The sequence below is a fragment of the Pteronotus mesoamericanus genome, unplaced genomic scaffold (assembly GCF_021234165.1).
Source record: "Pteronotus mesoamericanus isolate MK-2021 breed Mesoamerican mustached bat unplaced genomic scaffold, CSHL_Meso_final contig_180, whole genome shotgun sequence".
NCBI lineage: Eukaryota > Metazoa > Chordata > Mammalia > Chiroptera > Mormoopidae > Pteronotus > Pteronotus mesoamericanus.
In genome coordinates, this window is record NW_026555076.1 from 4192067 (window position 1) to 4215619 (window position 23553).

Below are 23553 nucleotides of genomic sequence, written 5' to 3' on the forward strand. Positions count from 1 at the left end.
AAAAAAACGCATCCAGTGAGAGATTAGAATACCCTCTGCAGGGAATCCCTTCAGAGATCTGCTGACTGCAAGTTTGTTGAGAAGAAGCTCATTGTGCCATAATCTATTCTCAATGTGCCTGGAAGCTTCTGTGCAAGGTGAGCTAAAGGTCACTCTGATGTCAACGCGGAGTCAAAAGACAACCCATATTTTATACCTATAATTTTTTCTTCTTGGAGGCAAAGTCATTCTTTCCCAAGGTTCTTCTAATTTTACCAAATGAATTACAACAAAGCCAAATATTTGGCTCACAAAATATTTAAGCAATTAATTTTTTTCTTTCGATACTTATAAAATAAGCTCCAGCTGCATAAATGTGTAACTAGACTTTGGAGTAATGTTCCAGGTAACCTCAGCTCTAGGGAAATCTCTAGAATACTTGAGCAGCTTATTAGTTACCTTAAGGCAGAATCGATGGTACCATATTCTTGTGTCATTCAATATGGTTATTCTAAGTCTACTTCATCAGAGCCCATTTAGAATGAACCCATTTTATTACTGAAGGTTAGTGACTCTTAGAAGAACAAAATCATTTTTAGACAAATGCATATGTATGAGACAAATATAATGAATTAGCAAACTCAAAGTAGGATATTTATCCAACAGGTTGAAATATTAAAAACTTCTTTGTTACATGTCACCTCCATGTGTTAATTTCTCTTCTGTTATTTCTATAACATCCATAACTGAAAACTGTGTGATCTCTCACATTAAGTATTTCAATAGCCTGCTGTCAAAACTAACTTCTTCCTCTCCTCTGTCTTCTTCTTTCATTTACCACGCCTCAACTCTAACACCACATTTAGCTTTCTAGAACGTAGTAGTGATATTACTTTCTTATTGAAGTTTTTATGAATTTTTATTTTATACTAAAGTCCAAACAACTCACCATTCGAATATTTTTGCAATCTCTTTGAACTGTCTTTTCAGACTCACCTACTCCTTCACTGCCACCCCCATTTACAAATTCTGTTCACAATTCACTCACGCCTTACAAGGTACCAAAGACTAGCTTCTTTCAGTTACTTCACACAGTCTTGCATCAGAAGGTACCTATCATCTCTGTGCCTTAGCACACGTCCGGTGTACCTAAAATGCCAGCTACCTCCTCATACTCTTAATTGTTATTTTCAGCGCAAATGTTTTCACACCCCTCCCCTCCTTGACCACTTCATAAGGGATCTATTTCTCCCACTACTATGCCCACTCAAAAGATAATTCTTGGTTAAAGACAATTATCCCCATAGACTCTGATCTCCTTAAATCTAGGGGCTTGTCTTACTCAAATTCTTTAAGAGGAATTATAGAATTTTCAAAACTTTCATTGAATAAAAAGCATAAAAGAATCTAGTAAACTAGTATCTGATACTAGTCCCTATGCATCTACCCATCTCAAAACATCCATACTATTAGCTCATTAGTTCTAAGGCAATGTTATCTTCCATTAATACCTGTGATATAATTACCAAGTATATTGCTGTAATTCCATGAAAATAAGTAAATTACAATCATACCAGCTGTTGTAAACAGACACTGGAACTTTACTGAGATCTTATAATTTCACTATAAATTAATCAGGCTGAGATGATACATTATTTCCAGTTAGCAACATTTCATACTTCCTTGTGGCAACATCATATGGCTTTGCCTGAACAACAGTTTCTGCAAATCTTGAGGCATTACTAAGAACACTCATGGGAAACAATGAAGATATATAGTATGACTTCACATCCAATTCTTTACAAATATAAACCTGATTTCCTTGAGAATAGGCTTTTACAATCTCTAGTAAATTTAAGAAAAACACTCTTTTTTTTCCTTCTATAATTGTACAGGTAAATATTTTGAGTTTTTTTAATCTCAAAACATGGAGTCTATTCTATTAATATATAACAAAGGCAAGATATACCAGAATAGTTATTTAGTCCATTAAATAATTAGTGTATTGTTTGAAAAAAACTATTTTCTTGAATTAAGTTCTAAATTACTCAAATTACTTCAGATTCATAACTAAGGATAAAGCACACAATTTTTCTCTGCTACATCCTCCTATCTAAAAAACCAGTATCATTCAATATAATTGTAAATATTTTTGACCACCTGAGAAGTGTTTGAGAGTTTTATAAAGGTGTTTTAGAAAGCAATTTTATTGACTTAAAAAAATGACAAATTTTTGAAATGCTTACTTAATGATAAAGGACTTATAGACTAGGAAAGACAGTCAATATCAAGAGATTTAAACATGGATTTTTAATAGGCATTCTACAATCCTCTTGATTCAACCCAAAACTAAAACCAGTGACAGTGAAAAGTAGCAAACAAAAGTATGGTTCTATTTGCTATTCGATTTCATTAGCATATCTCAAGTAATTTCTAACCTGTCAAATAGAACGTATTTAAATGATTGTTCATTTATAACAAACCCATAGCTTCTTGTAGAATCATTATATTTGTTTCATCCACCTTTGAATGCATTTTATTTTGTAATTTAAGAAAAAAATGGTGAAAGTTTTTAAAATAAATATGTATGTTAGTTATTAAAATGAAAGAACTCTAAAATTACTATAAAGGGTTTAAGAAGGAATTCATTATCAGGTCATTGTCTTTATAAATTATTTCCAAAATTATATAAATATAAGAAAGAGAGTATAAGGTAAAAAATCAAAGTTATCTTTTAAATCTGGTTTGAAATAACACTGAAGATTGGGTGAAATCTAGTTTGAAATGATATTGTAGTTGAACAAAAACTACCAAAAAATTTCTCATCACTATTAAGAAACACAGAGTTGGGCCAAGTAGGTCTATAATTGTGAGAACACTAAACACAGAGTTTAGTCTTGTATTATTATTAATTAATTGCTATGTTATTTTCCATATAAACAATGATAAACCTACTTTTCACCACCTTGTATTTACTAAACACTTAGGAGTACATAAATCTTCCCTTTTGATTTCACTGGAATTCTTCAAAATATTTTCAAGGTTATTTACAAAAATATTCTATTAATATAGAAAATGCAAGTAAATTAAACAATAAGTAATCAGTGGATAAACAGGAGATAAGAAATAACTGATTTAAATCAAAGCAAAAATATCTTTAATAATGATAATCAAGAGTAAATGAGAGCTTTAAGCTTCAAAAAATAGGTTAGAGGCATTTCAAAATGTGATTAGCATTATTGGTGCATTTGAGAGATGGGATAGATGGTGTGTCTGTGTTTAAGCATGAAATATAACTCTCATTTTATTTTCTGTAAAGTAAATAAAATCAAATTTCATTATAATTTCCATGAACAAGATCATTTGTCCATCTTCGTAATTTTAGTAGTATGAACAGGCCAACAAAAACCCTTTGAGTCAAACCAAGTCAAGTGGCAGAGTTGATTGACCTGGTTATCATAGCTGAACACTTCCTACAGTAAAATTTATCCTTTAACCAATTCCATGTAAATTATATAATTCTGTGTTGCAAAGTAGAAATATTCTGATTATTTGGTATACTAATATTTCTTCATTATTTCCTTTAGAATTGACTTAAGTTTAAAACAATTACTAAAGTTTATTTGGTATTATGTTTCAGTAAGCAACCCATTTTAGAGATGGATAAACTGAGAAAGATGAATACTGAGTCACTTACAGATAAATTTAGTTAACTGCTCCAAAACCTGGAATTAGAATTCTAGGTTAAAGATAGAAAGAGAAACAATTAACCCCAAGGTCAGCATAACAAATGAAATGAATAGGCAGCCATTATACACAATATATTAATAATTTATAGTTTTTTAGAATAATTTAATTCAATGAATAGCTAAAAATATATTTGGTGAGAGTAAGAGGGAAGGGGATGAGTGGGAGTATTGCGCTACTTCATTGTTTTTGTATAAGGGTAGGTGAAAAAGGTAAGAAGCAGTTGGGACTACTTCAGAGTTGTTTCAAGTCTTGTCTTTTATAACCTTATAATAGTTAATGATCATCTCTAATACTTTGTAATTATTTTCTGTATAGTTATCAGTATGGATCACAAAAAATATGTGGACACTTTCATTTTTCCATTTCATAGGTGCACCATCATTGGTAGCACCTATCTGGTCTCTTCCTTGATTACCTTAAGTGTTAAATCATTTGCTGTATTACCTTTTCTTTCAAGGTTCCTTCCTTTGCACCCCTGTTCTTCCTGCAAGTGAGACAACTTTAAATTAGCTCTGTCCCTAGCAGAGATCATCCTCACTTTCACTCACAGGGACATCAAAAGTCTCTTGTTTCACTCATAGTTTTCGGCTATCCTGCTTTTAAACAAGTTCTTACACTCTAGTTCTCACTTATTTCCGAGGAAATTCTTAAAAACACCAACAAGTTACTACTCATAGAGATCCCATATCTAAGTTTTTTACATAATTATATTTATATGTTGTACCTTAAGACTATGTAATGATTATTTATATTATGGTTTCATATAATAAAATACTCTGTTAATTAATATTTATTTCTTAAAATATATTTTATTACAATAATGTAAAAAGCATTATTTTTAGCTAAAGATTCAACAAGTATTCTTCTACATGATTAGGAGGATGATGTGAAATTTATATCTTTATTCATATATATTTATTACGTATTTTCCTTCATGGATGCTTATAAGAATTTTGAACAAATTACTGAGCTGACCTTTGTGTCTGATGCTTTTAATCTCAAGTCCTTTTAAATTTTAAAGTGCTAATAATTACAATAGTGTCAGATACAACAGCAAATCCTCAAATACAAATTATCAATAACTTAAAAATTAATCACATAGACTTTGTCACAAAAATCTTCCTCTTTTATGTTATCTTAATATAAAGAATGTTACAACATTAATCTTAAACTGTAAAAATAGAGAATAAAGGATAATTGTCATATCCTATTATATGAAGTTCTGGTAATTATTTATTAAAACAACAAAATGAAATTCAACTTTTAAATATAGCTGTATGTAATCAGGATTTGTACATTTCAATTAGGTTCTTGCAAGTCTCTGCTACATTTGAAATATATTAAATAGAGGTTAATATTAAATAGGGATAAATGCATAGATTCATACTTGATTTAAAAAAATTTAAAGTATGAGGTGGGAAATTATATTCTCATGTTTTGAACTATTAATATTTGAAAAGGCAGGAGCACAAGTGGGCATATATACATACTGATAGGAGTCTCAACTATTTCTAAGCATTTCTATAAAAGCCAGATGACATATTTTATGACAACTGAGGGAAGGAATAATGAGAAAGTATTCTCTTTATGATTTTAACATTAAAAACCCCTTTGTCTGAATTACGCCTTTCAAAAACCAAAGGCATTATGCCATATTGAGCATTTAATTATATACAAATAAGGGTGCTTTTCAGCCATAATTTTAGATCAAATCTGCCTAATATCTGCTTGTTTTTATTATCAAAACTTTGAGCATTGCTTATTATGGGATACTTAAATAGGAGTATCCTAAAGTTTCAGAGGAAAAATGAGTCTCAGAATAAGGTCGTTTTCAATCCAAGCCAAGTAAAAACAGAAGTAATATCATAAAGAAATTGAACTCTCTGTACTTACCACTGTAAGACATTGTTCAGAGTGTTTTACAAATACACCTATCTTATTTCCATTGAATTTATTGGGGTGACATTGGTTAATAAAATTATATAGATTTCAGGTGTACAATTCTACAAACACATCTAATTTAAATCTTATAATTATCATGTGAGTATGTACTATTTTATTTTCTCCAATTTACAGATGAGGAAATTAGGGCACAGAGAGGTTAATGAAGTTGATGCAGAGCATACAACTAGTGAGTATACGAGGCAGTCTTGCTTTAGAAATCTTGAGCCTTGCCAGTACACACTCTGTTTCTTGATACAAAAAACTACAGACACCCAAGAAAAATAAAAACTTCAGTTTGCACAAAAGTATGAACATCAAGCCACATATATTTTACTATATATCATAAAATCCACGGAGCACTTTATCTCTCCCTTTCTTAAGGCATTTATTTCACTCTATCTAGTACTATAAATATTTTTTACATATCTCCTCTCACATAAGTTTACATCAAGAGCCTAAGTTCCTTGACATAAAAACTGAACATGACTTTTTATATCCTGCAAAATTCCTAGTAATTTCTTTAAGCATTTATTCAGCATTTTTAAATGATACAACATAAATCTGTCTCCTTCATCAAAAAGAGGAGAAAAGGAAAATATAGTTAATGCAATGTACTGCAGATCTGGATTAAATACTGACTCTTCATATAATTATTTCCCTCCCCCCCAAAAAAAATAGAAATAGATATAAACTCTCCTACTAAGACTGAATTTACCTCGTGAAAACTGAGCAAAACTGAGTGTAAACCTTCAACTTATAGTGCTCTTATTTTTTATTTTATTTTGTCATTTTAAAAATCATAACTTACTATATTTGAATTCAGTGTACTATTATTTAGTAACTAATTTCCAGGTTTTTTAATTTAATTGATAAAAAAAGTTAGATCACAAAATGTTTGCAACAATTGCATTTTTATTATTTTGGCATGCAAAGATAGGACAATGGCCAAGGTTAAAATCAGAAAATGACCCAGATAATAGAGGTTAGAATATCAAGAAGGCATATTGATTATAGGGTAGTAAAATCATAATTTTATTGGAATATTGAGAAATAATAGGAAGTAATAATGAAGTAGAGATTAGAGATAGAGACAGAATTAGCATTTAACTTCTTTTAGAATAAAGACAGACTTTGAGTATTAATTATACTTCATGGGCAAGGGAATAGTTAGGCAAAGAAATGGAGGAAATGGAAAAAAGAACTTATTGGCATACTAGCTTACATCATTTTAAAGAAAGCAAGCATATGTAATTTTCAGGAAACAGGGAATATGGAAAGACCAAGGTTCAAATACTATAGATAGTATAATTAGATGAGTAGGTGAAAAGAAATGTTTAATTTTAGTAACTAAACACTTTCAGTGATCATAGAATGGTTTTATTTGAATTCGAGAAACTATATCATAGCTGGTAAAGAATGAAGATTATATGGGTACTGAAAAAGTGAAATATATATATGCATATATATATGCATATAAATACATATATATTTATATTTAAATACATACACATACACAAATTACTTTTTTAAAGAAAGATAGGGGTTGAGTGGTTGGACCTAGAAATATACAAAATCATGGTCTAAGCATTAATAACCAATGCTGTTAGAACTTCTAGCAGAAGGAAAATGATTTTAAGTCAAAAACATAAGGATAAACATTCTTGAAGTGAAAGTCATTACAGTTTTTTGAATATTACCCTGTGATATACTTGGTTCTAAAATACATTTAAAATGTCATTAACTTTAGGAATATCACCTTACACTTAGATAACACTTCACATTTTCCAAACAACTTTCCTAGTCTTCAAAGCATTGTGATCCTCACAATAACCATATGAGTAAGGAAGATAATTGTCCTGTCTTTTCAAGGGAGGAAATATGTTTCCTTCAGAAGTATCACTTGACCCTGCAGAATGAGAGGCACTGCTTGGGCTAGAACTCAGTACATCGAATCCTAGTAAGAATGTTCTTTCCACTAAAACCAACAGAGTTCAGGAACAGTTGCCTTCAAAGTTTATAGCCAAGACTTGACATAAAATATCCCAATAACTCAAATACGTGTAAATGCAAAAAGTTAGAAACCCTTTCATTTCTGGCCACTTGCTTCTTATTATTTTTTCATTATTCTCTCTCACAAAACCATTACTTGAGTTGATATAGCAATCTCTATTTCAGTGCAGAAATAAATAGAGTGTGTTATTGGTGAAAGTTCACACAATAGGTCAGTGAACTGGCATTGGAATTTTAAAATCTCAATTCCTTACCAGTTGCTCTTATTGAATAATCTTGTTCTTCAAAAAATCTAATTCTATTTAATATAACAGCTTTATTATCTTACAGCAAATATATATTATTATGTGTACCTGTATATGCATACAAATTTATCAAATATTTCATTGTATATATTTTAATTATGTAATATTGGATTTTCAAGCAATTAAAATAATCAAACATTCCTTTTCACTCCTAACCATGCAAAACCAAGAACCTAAACAAATTTTCCTTCATTTTGTTGTTTCAGTTAATGCATGCACCCTGTTCTGAACTTGACTTTGCTGTACATGATGCTCCATAAGCTATTAGGATGGCCAGAGGTATTCTCACTTCAATGTAAGTGGAGGAGAGAAATATGTAAATATGATAGGTAGAGGTAAATAAAAGAGAAGTAAAGCCAATACCTCAAGCATGATTTCAACAATACGAACAACATGGGTTCAAGTTGTCTGAAGGAATAATGAGGACTCCTTGTAAGTATCCAATACCCATGAAGTAATAAAAAAAAATATTGTACACAGAGATACCTGATTGTAAAATTAACTTCATGGAGAAAAAAACTGAATGTGTATTTCACCACAGACAGCAAAAGTATAAATTATCATATTGTATTTACGAGGTACATAAAATCTAATTGGATCAGTGATAAATATTTGTGCTTCAGAAATTTTACTGTTTTACAGACTATCTTCCTTGAGAATGTTTACAAAATACATGGACAACTTATTAATCAGGATTAAAACATAATTTTAAATGCTTTGGCATGAAATGTGTGCAAAGCAGACACTCTAAAAATATTTAATTAATGGGATAAAACTCCATTCAAAAATTATTTTCTTGGAATAAAATTCTCTTTATATAGAGACAACATTTATGAGGCACATGAAGATTGGAAGGCTCTTGTTCACAGAGGAATGTTTTATAAATAGTGTTTTGCTTTTGATACTAATCACATTTTAAAATACATTGATGTATACATTAAATACTGAATACAACTTTTTATTATATATGACAGTCAGCTGCATTTACTTCTGATTCATGAAAATTTAAGTAATTTTTTTATTATTCTTAGTTTTTAAAATTTCTGCCAAGCATATTTTACTCTGGCACTACCGGTTCACAAGAATGTCAAGGAAATATTTAAATTTCCATTTAATACACATGTGGTTAATTTGGAATAATGAGGATGTGCTATTTTATAAATGAATTATTCATTACTAAAGACAACACACCAATGAATACAAGCAAGTAATATTAATCATGACAGAATTAAGGTCATAAATCTGTCATAGTAAAAACCTAAAACACAAATAAGAAAAAAATGCAAAAAATTTAAATGCAATTGGTTGGAAAAATGGACAAAAACTACATATTTTGAATTCTTCAAAAATCACATACATGTCATGACATTTCACAAATCTTATATTTTTAAGAACTTAAATTCTTCTTATACCACTAAAACTATGTGGCAATTCTGTTAACAATCACCTCAGTCCACTCCAACCTCCAAAACTAAATCAGTTTTCCCATGTCTAGTTTGGATTTAATAGAATTGCGATCCATGTTGTCAGCAAGGCAAATTCTTTCTAACTAAGAAGCAGAACAATAGCTTAATACATATTGGTCTCTGGTTATTTGAATACTTTCATTCACATTGAATAATGACATTCAGTTATTAAGTAGCTGAAGAAATTCAAACACTAATCAAAGACACTTTGAGCCATACTCCTTTTATTTGGAGCCAGGATACAATTAAAGTGATAATGGCGATGATGGTGACAGCCACAAAGAAGCAAACCACGAAAACACTGCATATATCTTTTCTCATGTAAGACCTATGAGATAGGCATTACTATGCATGTTTTCCCATTGAGAAAATAGTGGCCCAAAGAAAATATGTAACCTGTTTATTATTAGTATAAGATCGATTCATTCCTTAAACCAATATCTGTTTAACTGAAAGTTGTATTATTTTTATTTTATCATATATTTTTAAGGGGTTGTAGTGTAAGGTCAAGCATGGTAGATTAAGTAATTACATTTATCTTTGTTATTACATTACATTTTGCTCCCTTCAAAATGCCACAAATTACAGTAAAGAAAATAAAAGCATAAACTCGAGAAGACAAAGAGCAAAGAGGAGAGAGGGAGATAATATATAAAAGTAAATATTTGTAAAACGAAAAGCAGACAGCGGGTAATTGACATGGCAACTAGGCAAAAGTAAAATTGTGTTGGAGGGCCCAGTAAAGATTAAAGCTGAAATGTGTGAGGGTTTTTAAAAGATAATTGATTAAAAATCTTTAAAAGTTTGAAAACTTTAAAATTTCCTCCTAAATCCCTTTGTCTACATTTCCTATTTTGGAAATTACTCTGTCTCAACCTAGCAGAGGACTCTGGTGATAGAGACATTGAACCTGAAAAAAAATCTAGTATTGAGGATGCTGGCACAATTTAGGGTCGAAGAGAGATTCTATCCTGAGGAAAGGAGGTAGAGAAATCACATCGGAAAAGTCCTTCTCTGGGACACCACCCCCAGGCTCTCAAAATGTTACCTAGGAAGCGTCGAGCTCACCACCACCAGCAAACCTATACCCACACTGCCCCAGACAGGTCTGGAGGATTCCTCTCTGAATAGATAACCAGAGCCAGAAAAAACCCCTTCAATTACTGCAAGTTGTTTCTTCAAAAAAACCATAATCAGTGCTTGATCACTCTGTGGCCTTTCATCTCTCAATTTATTTGTTTCAGGTCTTTTTCTCTGATGGTAGTATTACAAACTTATCTCTCTTATGGTTGCTACTCGCGTGGTACATGATTTCTGTCTTTTTATTTTTAACTTATTTGTTTCATTAAGTCTGAAGTGTATCTCCTATAGACAGCATTTAGTTAGGTCCCTTTTTTTATTTAGTTTAATAATATCTGACCTTTTTATTAAATAATTTCTTTTGATGTTATTCCATTTCAGTTGTCCCAATTTTTTCCCCTTTACTCTCTCCTGCCCATCCCGCCTCCCACTCCTACAGTCAATTCCCACACGATGGTCCGTGTCAGTGGGTCATTCATACATGTTATTTGTCTAGTCTCTTCCCCACCTTTCCACCATTATCTCCCTCTTCTCTCCCCTCTGATCACTGTTACTCTGTTCCATGTTTCCATGCCTGTGGTTCTATTTTGTTCATTAGATTCCTCTTATAGGTGAGATCATATCATATTTGCTGTTCACTGCCTGGATTATTTCGGTTAGCATAATGCTCTCCAGTCCCATCTATGCTGCCTCGAAGAGTAGTACCTCTTTCTTTTCTTTCTTTCTTTCTTTCTTTCTTTCTTTCTTTCTTTCTTTCTTTCTTTCTTTCTTTCTTTCTTTCTTTCTTTCTTTCTTTCTTTCTTCCTTTCTTTCTTTCTGTCTTTCTTTCTTTCTTTCTTTCTTCTGTTCCTTCCTTCTTTCTTTCTTTCCTTTCTTTCTCTTTTTTTTCTCTTTCTCTTTCTTTCTGCTCTGTAGTATTCCATTGTGTAAATGTACCACAGCTTTTTGATCCACTCATTTACTGATGGGCACTTAGGCTGTTTCCAGCACTTGGCTATTGTAAATAGAGTCATTATGAACGTAGGGGTGCATAAGTCCTTTGAATTGGTGATTTGGGATTCTTAGCGGTGGAACCGCTGGGTCGAAAGGCAGTTCCAATTTAGTTTTTAGAGGAAATTCCATAGTGTTTTCCACAGTGTCTATACCAGCCTGCATTCTCACCAAGAGTGTACTAGGGTTCCATTTTCTCTGCATCCTCACCAGCACTTGTTGTTTGCTGATTTGTTAAAGACAGCCATTGTGACAGGTGTGAGGTGATAGCCCACTGTGGTTTTATTTTGCATCTTTTTGATGGCTAGTGATTTTGAGCATCTTTTAATATGACTATGAACCATCTATATGTCCTCCTTGCAAAAATGTCTCTTCAGGTCCTTTGCCCATTTTTTTAAATTGGATTGTTTGTCTTCCTGGTATTGAATCATATGAGTTCTTTATGTATTTTGGAGATCAAACCCTTTTCTCAGATATCATTGGCAAATATGTTCTCTCATACAGTTAGTTCCCTCTTCATTTTGATGATGGTTTCTTTAGATATGCAGAAGCTTTTTAGCTTGATGTTGCCACATTTGTTTATTTTTTTCCTTTATTTCCCTTGCTCTAAGAGATGTATCAACAAAAACATTGCTACATGTGATATCTGAAGTTTTCCTGCTTATGTTTTCACCACTCTTATTCAAGATAGTACTGGAAACTCTAGCCACAGTGATCAGACAAGAAGAAGAATTAAAAAGCATCCAAATTGGAAAAGAGGAAGTAAAACTGTCATTATTCGCAGATGACATGACAGTATACATAGAAAACCCTAAAGACTCCACCAAAAATCTATTTGACCTAATAAGTGAATCTGGCAAAATTGCAGGATACAATGTCAATATTCAGAAATCAATGGCATTTTTGTACACCATCAATGAACTATCAGAAAGAGAAACTAAGGAAAAAAATCTCATTTACTATAGCGACAAGAAAAACTAAGTGCCTAGGAATAAATTTAACCAATGAGACAGAAGACTTCTACTTGTAAAACTATAGAACACTGAAGAAAGAAATTAAGGGAGATACAAACAAATGCAAGCATATACCATGTTGATGGATTAGAATAATCAACATCATTAAAATGTCCATATTACCCAAAGCAATCTATAGATTCAATGCAATCTCTATTAAAATACCAATGGTATATTTTACAGATCAAGAACAAATATTTCAAAAATTTATATGGAACCAAAAAAGACCCTGAATTGCCTCAGCAATCTTGAGAAAGAAGAACAAAGTAAGAGGGATCAAAATACCCAATATTAAACTATACTATAAGGTCACTACAATCAAAACAGTCTGAGACTGGCATAAGAGACATATAGATCAATGGAACAGAATAGAGAACCCACAAATAAGCCCAAGGTTCTACAGTCAATTAATATTTGACAAAGAGGACATGAACATACAGTGGAGTAAAGAAAGCTTCTTCAATAATGGGTTTGGGAGAATTAGACCAGTACATGCAAAAAAAGTGCAAGTAGACCACCAACTTACACCATATACCAGAATAAACTCAAAATGGATAACAGACTTAAATGCAAGTTGTGACACCATAAAAGTCCTAGGTGATAAGTCTGACTTTTGATTTGATTATTTAATTCATTCCTATTTAATTTTGTTATGAATATAGTTAGATTTACACCAGCCATTTTACATTTTTTCTATGTGATTCATATCACTTTTTTTCTCTTTTACTGTTTTCTTTGTATTAAATGAATCTTCTCTAGTAATATTTTAATTCCTTTAATAATATTTAATTATATTTTAAATTATTTTCTTAGTGATTGTTCCAGGGCTATACATCTTAACCTCCAAAATTGATTTCAGGTTTACAGTAATTTGATTCCTGTAAAATATAAAAGCTTTGCTGTTATACAGCTGCATCCCCCCATTTTTTGTGATGTTATACATATTTACATATGTTTCAAACCCTATAATATATTAGTATAATTATTATGTTTTATAATATGTCTTTAAAGATAAGAGAAGAAATAGAGCAAATATTTATCTATAGAATTTGTTATATTAATATTCTTATTTATCCTTTCTGAGTCTTTTTATTTTATCCTATGGATTCAAGCTACTACCTGGTGTCATTTTCATACTCAAATAAAGCCTTATTCACATCCACCTCCTTTGTGTTGTTTTTGTCACATGCCTTACATTTCTACATGTTATAACCTCAACAATATAATTATATACGTATTGTTTTATGCATGTACTTTTTTAATGAGTTTTTAAAAAGGGGAATAAGCATGCAATTATACTGTCATGTATAAAATTACCTACATAACTGCCTTTATTGACACTCTTTATGAATATGTGTGAATTTGAATTACTGTCCGGTGTTACTTGTTTTAAGCCTGAAATACTGCTTTAGTAATTTTTAAGGTAGAATTGCTAGCAAGAAATTTTCTCAGTTTTTGCTTTTCTGAGATTAACTTTATGTCATTTAATTTTTGAAAGATAGTTTTGCTAAATATAAAATTCTTGGATGATAGTTTTGTTTTTTAGTTTCATCACTTGGAATATATTGAATATGTCATGCCACTGCCTTCTGATCTCCATTATTTCAGAAGAGAAATTAGCTGTTAATTTTACTGGGGTTAGTTTGTATGTAATGAGTAATTTTTCTTTTTCCAGTTTCAAAGTTTTCTGGCTTTCAATATTTTGACCATGGTGATTCTGGGTTGACTATCTTTTTATTTATCCTGCAATTTATCCTAAATGCATAGGGCATTTCAGCAGCTACTCTAGGCTCAGAAAAATAATGGATCAATATTTCCAATCTTCTTGTGGAAAAATATTTGCAATATAAAATCCTATATTTGCCTAAAATTTTAGTCATGAAAGAATAGAATAAAAAAACAGTTTAGATATTCAATAACTAAAAAGTTGTATCTCTTATTCACCACTTATTAAGAACTTACTAGAGGTGCACTTTAATAAAATTCAGGAGTGAACCAAAAGAGGAAAAGATGGTATGTGGGAATCAGGAAATTTAACACTGGAGAAAAGGAATTCCCAAAATTAAGACAGAGGGAAGTATCAAAACAGCTTCTGTATTCCAGCATAAAGAGGAATCGATATTTTATACGTAAACTCTTTTATGAGAGAGTTTCCCATGAAAAGTTAGATGACCTAATATGAGTAAATGTATTGACAGGAGCATTGTAGAATTTCCAGCAATTTTGAAGTATATTAATGACAGCTACATAAAAAAACTTGCCACCCCAAAAATTAATTCAATGGGGGTATGAAGGGTGGACACAAGTCATTGTACTAGAAGATAATATAATTATAGCCTTGGCTAGTGTAGCTCAGTGGCTTCAGTGCTGGCCTGCAAACCAGGGGTCATTGGTTCAATTCTCAATCAAGTATACATGCCTGGGTTGCAGTCCAGGTCCCCAGTAGTGGGGGTGCATGAGAGGCAACCAAACATTGATGTTCCTCTCCCTCTCTTTCTCCCTCCCTTCCCTCTCTAAAAGTAAATAAATAAAATATTTAAAGAATAAAAAGTTAATTAATCATAGTTAACTATATAGCTTATCTTGAAAGTGAATACTAACATAAGGTGCACTTCTGAAAGAAAAACTTCCCTGTGTCCTAAGAATAAAATTACAGCAATTTGTCATCAGCTTTTTAGAAGCCCATACCATTTTTCTTCCATGCTAAAATAAGATAATTAATAAAACCCTTTTACATCAAATGCACTGATGAAATGATTGCACCCACCCTCTCTTCCTCAATTCTATATTAGAGTTATTCCTATGTTTACATTCCTGAATGTCTTCCCTTAATTTTTAAAAATGATTTGAAAATCTTTGTTTAGCATTCAAAAACCTGTGAGATTTTTACTTCTATCTACTTTTCAAGGCTCTGCTTCCTGTCCCATACATGCCCGTCACCAGTCATACAGTGAGCTACTCATAGCATTTCATAACCCTACACCTTTGCACATGCCATTCATTCTGCTGAAAGCATCATCACCAGCTCTACTTCTCTTTCTATAAAATTTCTACCCTTCCTTCAAGTCCCTACACAAAATTCACTCATCATAGATATTTCTTGAATATTTAGTTCCCATTTGCTCCTCCTGTGCCTTCGCAAATGTATCCTAGCTTACTAAGCAAATTTAAATAGTTTCCCAAATTCCCAGACTGGATATTATTCAAGATTCCTTTCTCTCCTTTATGTCTCTCATGAAATTAAGGATTAAATTCCATCAATTCTACTGACAACATCTTTCCAGAAAGCTTCTCTCCGTTTTGTTTTTCTATTTTAATTGCCTATCTTAATCTCAATTTAGAATACTATTATTTCTCCTTAGAATATTACAACATCCAGTGCCTGTATTTCCTGTCTTTCCTCAAGTTCCAATCCATCATCCATACTGAAGCTACAGTGTTAAAGGGATCATTATGTTGCTACCTGAGCTCAGAGGGAAATTTCAAACTGCTTACAACTAGTCCTATACTGAACTGTAATCAAAACTTTTCTTTCATTTTGCCACCACCAAATTATTCAAATCTCCACTTTCAATCCTAGCAGAGGGCCCAATTAAAGTTATAAGGCCATTTATTTGTGAGGTTCTTCACAAATAACAGGATGATGGAGCTGAGAGGAAGCAAAAGTTGTAGACAAATGTCACTTTGCATTTATTGCCAATGGGGTGAACTCTACATGTTTTAATTCTCCTTGGACAGTTACAAGAAGAATTGTTGGTCACTGAGTCAACTTCCAAAGAGCTATCTACTACTTTATACTTCTTGATGACTCAAAGTGGGATCCATATAGCACTAGCAATTTCATCTCCTGGTACCTTGGAAGAAAAATATATTCTCAGGCTTCATCCCAAGCCTACTCAATTAAAATACATGTTTTTAACAGTTTATCAGGTATATATATCTTCATACATTAAAGTTGAAGGTGCTTCTCTCTAGAAGGAAAGTGTTCTACTAATGGACCTTGCCCTATGCTGTCCCCCTTCCAGAACTAAGTGACATTCCTTCTGTTTCAATTGACATGACTTTTCCCTCCATTCTCAGTCTGAATCTTATCTAATATCTAAATGTAGAAAAACATGCTCTGCTAGCATGCATCTAAATCTTCCTGTCTGGAACTTTGGCTAGAATCTTCTTTTAAGTCCCCGTCTCTGTTTATGTTTCCAGAATCCATGAGTCATACTTATCAGAGGTATCTGGCAAGGGAAAAGGGCCTCAAGCTGCAGGTGAAAGAATTCTGTGATGCTAAGGGACAGAGTAACTAATGAGAAACAATAGTTGGAAATTTTGAAATGAATCCTGACACTTGAATATATTAAAATACAAACTAAAGCTTGCCAGTCCACACCATAAAAAGCCTTCAGTGACAACCTGATGCTCTCGGGAGAGAGCACATTCTCTTCGCCATGTCTTTCACAGTGATTTTGGACATTTACTAATTTACAGCCCGTTTACTCTTCTGATTTTTCTCAGAGCAATTATACCTCCTCCATCCTCAGTCCATGTGCTTCAGTTAGAGTTGGTTCCATTTTAATTCCAGGGATGGGCATGAAACTTAAACCTAGACCACCTAAACGTGACCAGTGTGACTACATAGTGAAGGACCTATGTACCAAAGCAAGTCAGTCAGATTCAGAGATAATTACAGGACTTTAACTTAAGAAAGTGTGATGTGTCAGTTGGCAAACATTCTAAGCTTTGAGGGTCCAGTTATACAGTGTCTCAATTATATTTTCATCTTTGGTTTGGTTTTTTTTTTGTTTATTAACAACTTTTAACAGGAATAAAAACATCACTCTAAGCTGGCTGTCTTAATTAGCTCAGTCTGTTCAAAATACCATAGAACGAGTGGTTTATAAGCAACAGATATTCATTTCTCACAGTTCTGGAGGCTCCAAGTTCAAGATCAGTGTATAAGCATGGTCAGGTACTGGTGGAAGTTCTCTTCCAGGTTGGAGATGGTTGTATTTTTGTGGTAGCCTCACATGGTTGAGAAGGTGAGAGGTCTCTCTCGTCTCTTTCATAAACAGTAGTCTCATTCATGACAGCTCCACCTTCATGAACTAACTGGTCATCTCTCAAACACCCTACTTGCTAGGACCGTCATACTGGAGATTAAGATTTTAACATGAATTTTGAGGGGAACACAAACATTCAAACCAAATCACTGAACATACAGTAAAATCTTTTTGGAACAGATTTGGCCCTCAGACCATATTTTGCCAATCCCTGGTAAGTGATAAAGACAACGGATTGTCTTTTCTGCTGCATTAGAAACTGTGAGGAGTTAAGCCTCTTTAGCCAGTGTAAAAGCCTGAAGAAAAAGAGCAGAAAGGCAGAGAAATACAAAACCCTGAGAACACTGAGCCCCATCTGCTCTACTCCTGGATTTTGAGTTGAAGGACTTCAAAAATTTTCTTCTTAATTAAGTAGGCCTGTACTAGCTTTCCTTTCACTTGCAACTATCAAGAGTCCTAACATAAAAATCTTTCTTGATTATGTCCCCACTTAAACGACCAACATCAGTTCTTACTCACACCCAATAGTCTAGTCAATCATTCTTTTGCTTCTGGTAAATTAAAGAATCTTCTCTTTCATCCTATAGTGATCTTTCCTGCCAAGTTTACCACACTGAACCCAACTCCTCCTGGAAGATTCATTAAGAAGTCACTGTCTTGAGAAGCATTTGCTGATCCCCAATTGACATAACATTATGCAATCTGTTGGTCCTATTTATGAAATATTTTTAGGCAGTTTGGATTGTCTGTTTTTCTTAATATTTCTTCCATTCATTTATTGCTGCTGCTGCTGCTACTTCCACCTCTTCCTCCTCTACCTCCTCCTTCTCTCTTTTTCCTTCTTCTTCATGCTCATAATAATAGACGGTAATATCATATTATGACCACCATATGCTCAAATCCATTTCAATGCATTAAGTAATTTAATTCTGAGAATAATTTTATGAGGAATGTATTATTTTTCCATTTTATAGAAAAAAAGTGAATCACTGAGTTTAAGTAATTTACTTCTAGTCATGCAAATGATTGGTGGAGAACTTAGACTTTATTTAACTGATGAAGATGTTCTAGCCACCAAAGTGACCTGTTATTGATTTTATTATAATTACTTGCCATGAGGCCTGGAACAAAGGTAAGTACTCAGAGCATATCTCCACATGGACCCAGAGCATGCTGTATCTATTTCTATCAAAGCACTTTCAAACTGTATTGTAATGAATGATATATATATATATATTTTCTCTATTTCCAGAGCTGTTATTTCTAAAAGAATAGGCCTCCAGTCATATGGGCTTAGAATCTTTAGTACTTAACTGAATTCTTAAAAATTTAATAGGTGTTTAATAAATACATTGTTAAGTGATTGTTATTTTCCATGTGGTAGCTATTTAGTTCTGCTTACATTGAAGAGCTTAATCAAAGATGATCAGGATAAAACATTGTTTTAAATCATTGAAACATATTTGCTAAATGCAACACATTATTTTTACTACAACTCTGAAATATTTTCTTTGCTTTGAAATTTAGATACCGGAAAACACTCATATTCCATGTGTCCACCAACCTTAAGGTTATGGGTATCATTCTTTTTTTTAATAATCACTCTCAGTATTTATGGAGTGCTAAGGTGGCCAAATTAAGGGATTACCAGGTACTTTCCACTCTATGATACTCACAAACAAAATTAGTCAAATCTTACTTATAAATTTGGTAAATAATTTCAAAACAAAATATTAGCAACCCAACTTCTGTAGCATAGTAAAAATAAAAGTATAGTTATGTGTTAAACCTTTTCACATTGTAGAGAAAAGAGGCATGATGAGACTACCTCAAAGGATACCTATCAATATAAATAATAAATCAGAATATAAGAATAAAACGGGAACAGCCTCACCGCCAAGCTTCCAAGAACCCAGGACACCATTTAGATACTATTGAGATGGCAACAAGGCATTCATTATTGGAACCTGAACCCATGTAGATGAACAAAGACATTCCTGAATTCTCACTGTGCTGTCATCCTCCAGCAGCAAAAATCCTATATTTTTGTCTCCACTGCTCTTTCACTTAATCGACTCATGTTCCTTTGGCCATGCTTCTGCTCTTCCTGTGACCTTGACTCTACCTTCCTTCTTACAGTTTCCACCTATCACAGTACCTGTTGCCCATAACTTCTAATAACAATAACCTTTTCAGAGAATGATAATTTTGGATAATTTAGTATAAGGACTTGAGCTTTTAGCTACAACATTTACTTGTTTGGGGACATTATACAATGTTTTCTTATTCTCTAAGTTCTATTTTCCAGTAAGGAAGGTAAGGGGGAGAACCTAACACGATAGTAGTTTTGAAGATTATATAAGGTGGTTATAACAGAAATTTGATTACTGTTATCTCTCCCCACACCCTCCTCCTGATATTATTTTGTAGAATTGTATCTAACAAAAATGTGTGCATGTGTGTTTTCTACTTGAGTTATATTACATTTACACAGCATCTATATATGTGAATAAACACTTATACCCAGGAGACAAGTGAGACCAAGAAATAGGACGATTTGCCCATAGTCACACAAATACAAAGCAGCACATCTGAGGTGAGGATCCAGGTGTCTTGGCTGACAACTTATTGCTGCAGAGTACATATGAAATGTCAATGCTGAAATTGAGATAACCTGTAAAGACCTGAATGCCTAAAGGACATCCTCCCACGTTTCAACAATTACCTTCTTGTTTATGGTATCTGTGAGGTGTCCTGACTTGGATGTTCCCAACTTATTGTTTTGGTTCTGTTTTGTTTTTAAGAGGGATTCAAACACTGGCAATAATAAGGCTTTCAGACATTTGAAACGCGAGAGTAGACTTTCCTTGACCATCAAGATTAGGTACCTTTATAAGGAGAAGAATAATGGTAATGAAGAAGTTATGGGAAAAAAATAGCACTTATTTTTAAAATAGTGGGTGAATTGATCCCTATCAACTGAACTAAATTAGTTTTAGAAACTGAATAACGCTAGCAATGTATTTGCTGAATATTTTTAAAAATCTTTTTTGACCATAAAGATTATTACAGCATCATTATCTTTGTATCTGCCTCCTCACCTTTGGAAAACAGGGCTATAAAACCAAAATAGGTTGTGCTTCATTCTGCCTGATTGTTTAAAGATATGTGGGAGAACCATGTGTGTTCTTGCTTGCATATCTTTGTAAAAATACATTACAGTGATATTGCCGGCCTGAGGAGCAGGGGTATAGAGCCATGCGGAGTTAGCGGGGTGCTATGGGAAGAAAAGCTGTGGGAGGGTGGTGTGATGTGTCAAGAACATGCATCAGTTATGACTTAAGTATGAGTCAAGTGTGTACCTACCGGCAGCGGAATCTTTTACTCAAGTGGGGCAAAATTATTCTCTGTAGACCTTGAATTAGATTTGAGCCCACCCGTTGAAAAATCCAGGGAATTGCTTCTAATATTACCTTCAGAGTTAAATATAAAGCAAAGGTAGCCATGGTAGCACAGGAGGAAGCAATTTTCAAAGATATGGAAACACTGTACTTCCATCACTACCGCAGAATGAAAGCAAACTTCCTAATTTACCTCTAATTTAGAAGCAGTGCTGGGTTTTAACATGCTGGGCACAAAAGAACTTCAGTTTGAAAAGAATAAAGTATATATAGAGATGTCAAATTATAATGTTGTATACCTGAAACTTATATATAAAAAAAAGAGTATATAGGATAAACTCAGAATTTAATATAGAATTGTGCAAATAATTATATTAATTTATAATTAATATTATATATTAATTTAATTATATTAAATCTTGAGGTGGAAACTTAGTACTTTTTTCCAAATAATTTCCAGGTTATTCCAATGTTGCAGGCAAGGTTGACACCTATCAAATTGGACAGAATAAAAACATATTGTTTAACATCATATCTCATTATAACTACATTATTTAAATATTTAAAATTGGTTCTTAAAATAATGTTATGTGCAAATTAGATCAATAGAGTAAATACACTTAATTGTTCATTACTACTAATAATAATGCTCAGAATTTATTAAAAAACGCATTAATTGAGAACCTTTTAATTGGTACTAGGTAAACAAATTAAATAACATATTCTTCCAGTCCTGCAGCCCACTCTAAATAAAATACATTTTAGTTTGTTTTTTTCTTAATGTGGCCAATGGTCATCTCTATTCAAATATTTCACCAAAAATATTAAAACTTTAGTTTGCTCTTTCCACAATTAATTTTAAATTTTTGAGAGGAGAAAAATTATATTTTTGTTTGTATGCTAATCTTGGTATAACATGTCATGAAATGCAGGCACTCAATAAATATAGATGAATTGGGTTCAAATACAACGAATATGCAATAATGGAGTTATGAACTATAAAATACCATGAATGTAAATAAAAGGAATAAAAGACAAGAAATTGTCTAACCCATAGAAACCTGAGTCCTGATGGGTAAGAAATAGCTTGCAACACAAATCTTGCAACTTGTTTGTCTTCCTGAAACACTCTTGCATCAATTCCTACACCAATCTCCAAAACTCCATACTCCTATCTGTAGAAAGAAGGTGTGTGGTGGCAGGTCTAACTGGCTCCCCCAGGGAGATGATTTCCTGGAAGGCAGTGCATAGCATTGGGTCGACATTGAAGAATAATGTAAAGAGAAGTCAAACTTACATTTCAGCCATCAGCCACATCAATAAAATGTTTAAAAATAAAATAAAGTAAAATAGAAATATTCTAAATATTGATAACCTAAATAATAATATTTTATTTTATTTTTTCATTCACTCTTTCATTTGACAAAATACATTATGCACCTACTGTATACTAGGTACCAGGCAAGTTTAGGGAGACAGATCTTTTCAAACTTCTTTTATTACCGTCTGAGAGCAGAGACGGCAGGCCTGGGGACAGTATGCTTCATTCAGGACACGAAAGGTGGCACATTTCTCCCCGTTGTTAGTAGAAACATTCTAAAAATTAACAGAAATAATTTCAAAACAGAAGCAAGCCTACAAGAGAAAATGTGTAGATGTTACAAATGTTTTTCCCTCTTTGCAGTTACTTAACTGAAATTGGGGAAGAGGGAGGGGATCTACAGAATCCTGTTTAAGATCAACTACGATCGCTCTGCTTTCTCTAAAAGAAAAAATGTAACTTTGAGTGTCAGAAAAATCTCAGTATCCATGAGTACCTCCCTAAGGTTTTCTCATAACTAGCCCTTATTTACAAGGACTCCTCAAAGTGACAATTTAATGAGTATGTCCATAAGAAAAATCCCCAGACAACATACACAAGAATTTCTGTATATACCGGTGTCATTTCAAATTGTATTGTGAAACATCCAAATGCGATCATTTTGAAATTTGTATGCAATCAATCCTTGTACAAGTCTAAGGTCTGGACCAGTCATACTGAATTCTACCATTTGATTGACACTGATACTGTCATTTCCAAGTACATTTCATAATAGTTGGCCTAGAACTTGTGCTAGATTAATTTTTGGTAGTTCAGCAAGTCTCCCACTTCTTTGCTCATCCCTATATCATAGGGTCTGAAAGCCTCAGGACTACATTTCCCAGAATCTCTGGGTTAACTCGCACAAGTGACAGGCATTCTTAGATTTGGGAGGAAGAAGGAGAGCAGAGTTGACTTTGCAGAAGCTTCCTGGGAATCACTCACTTCAGTGCTAGCTGTGATCATCACTAAGTAGTTTAACGCACTTTTTAAAACTTCTGAACCAACCCCAAAACAATCACCTTTTTAGGTGATATAATCACCTTTTAAAAATCCATTGATTAGGAAAGATTTCTTGAGTACTTCCTCTATGAACCACGTACCACAAGGCACTGTTGATACTAAATCAAATAAACTTTTCCCTGCCCCTAAGGAGCTTATTATAATCTTTATAATTTTCCCCTTTTTTTATTCTTGTTTC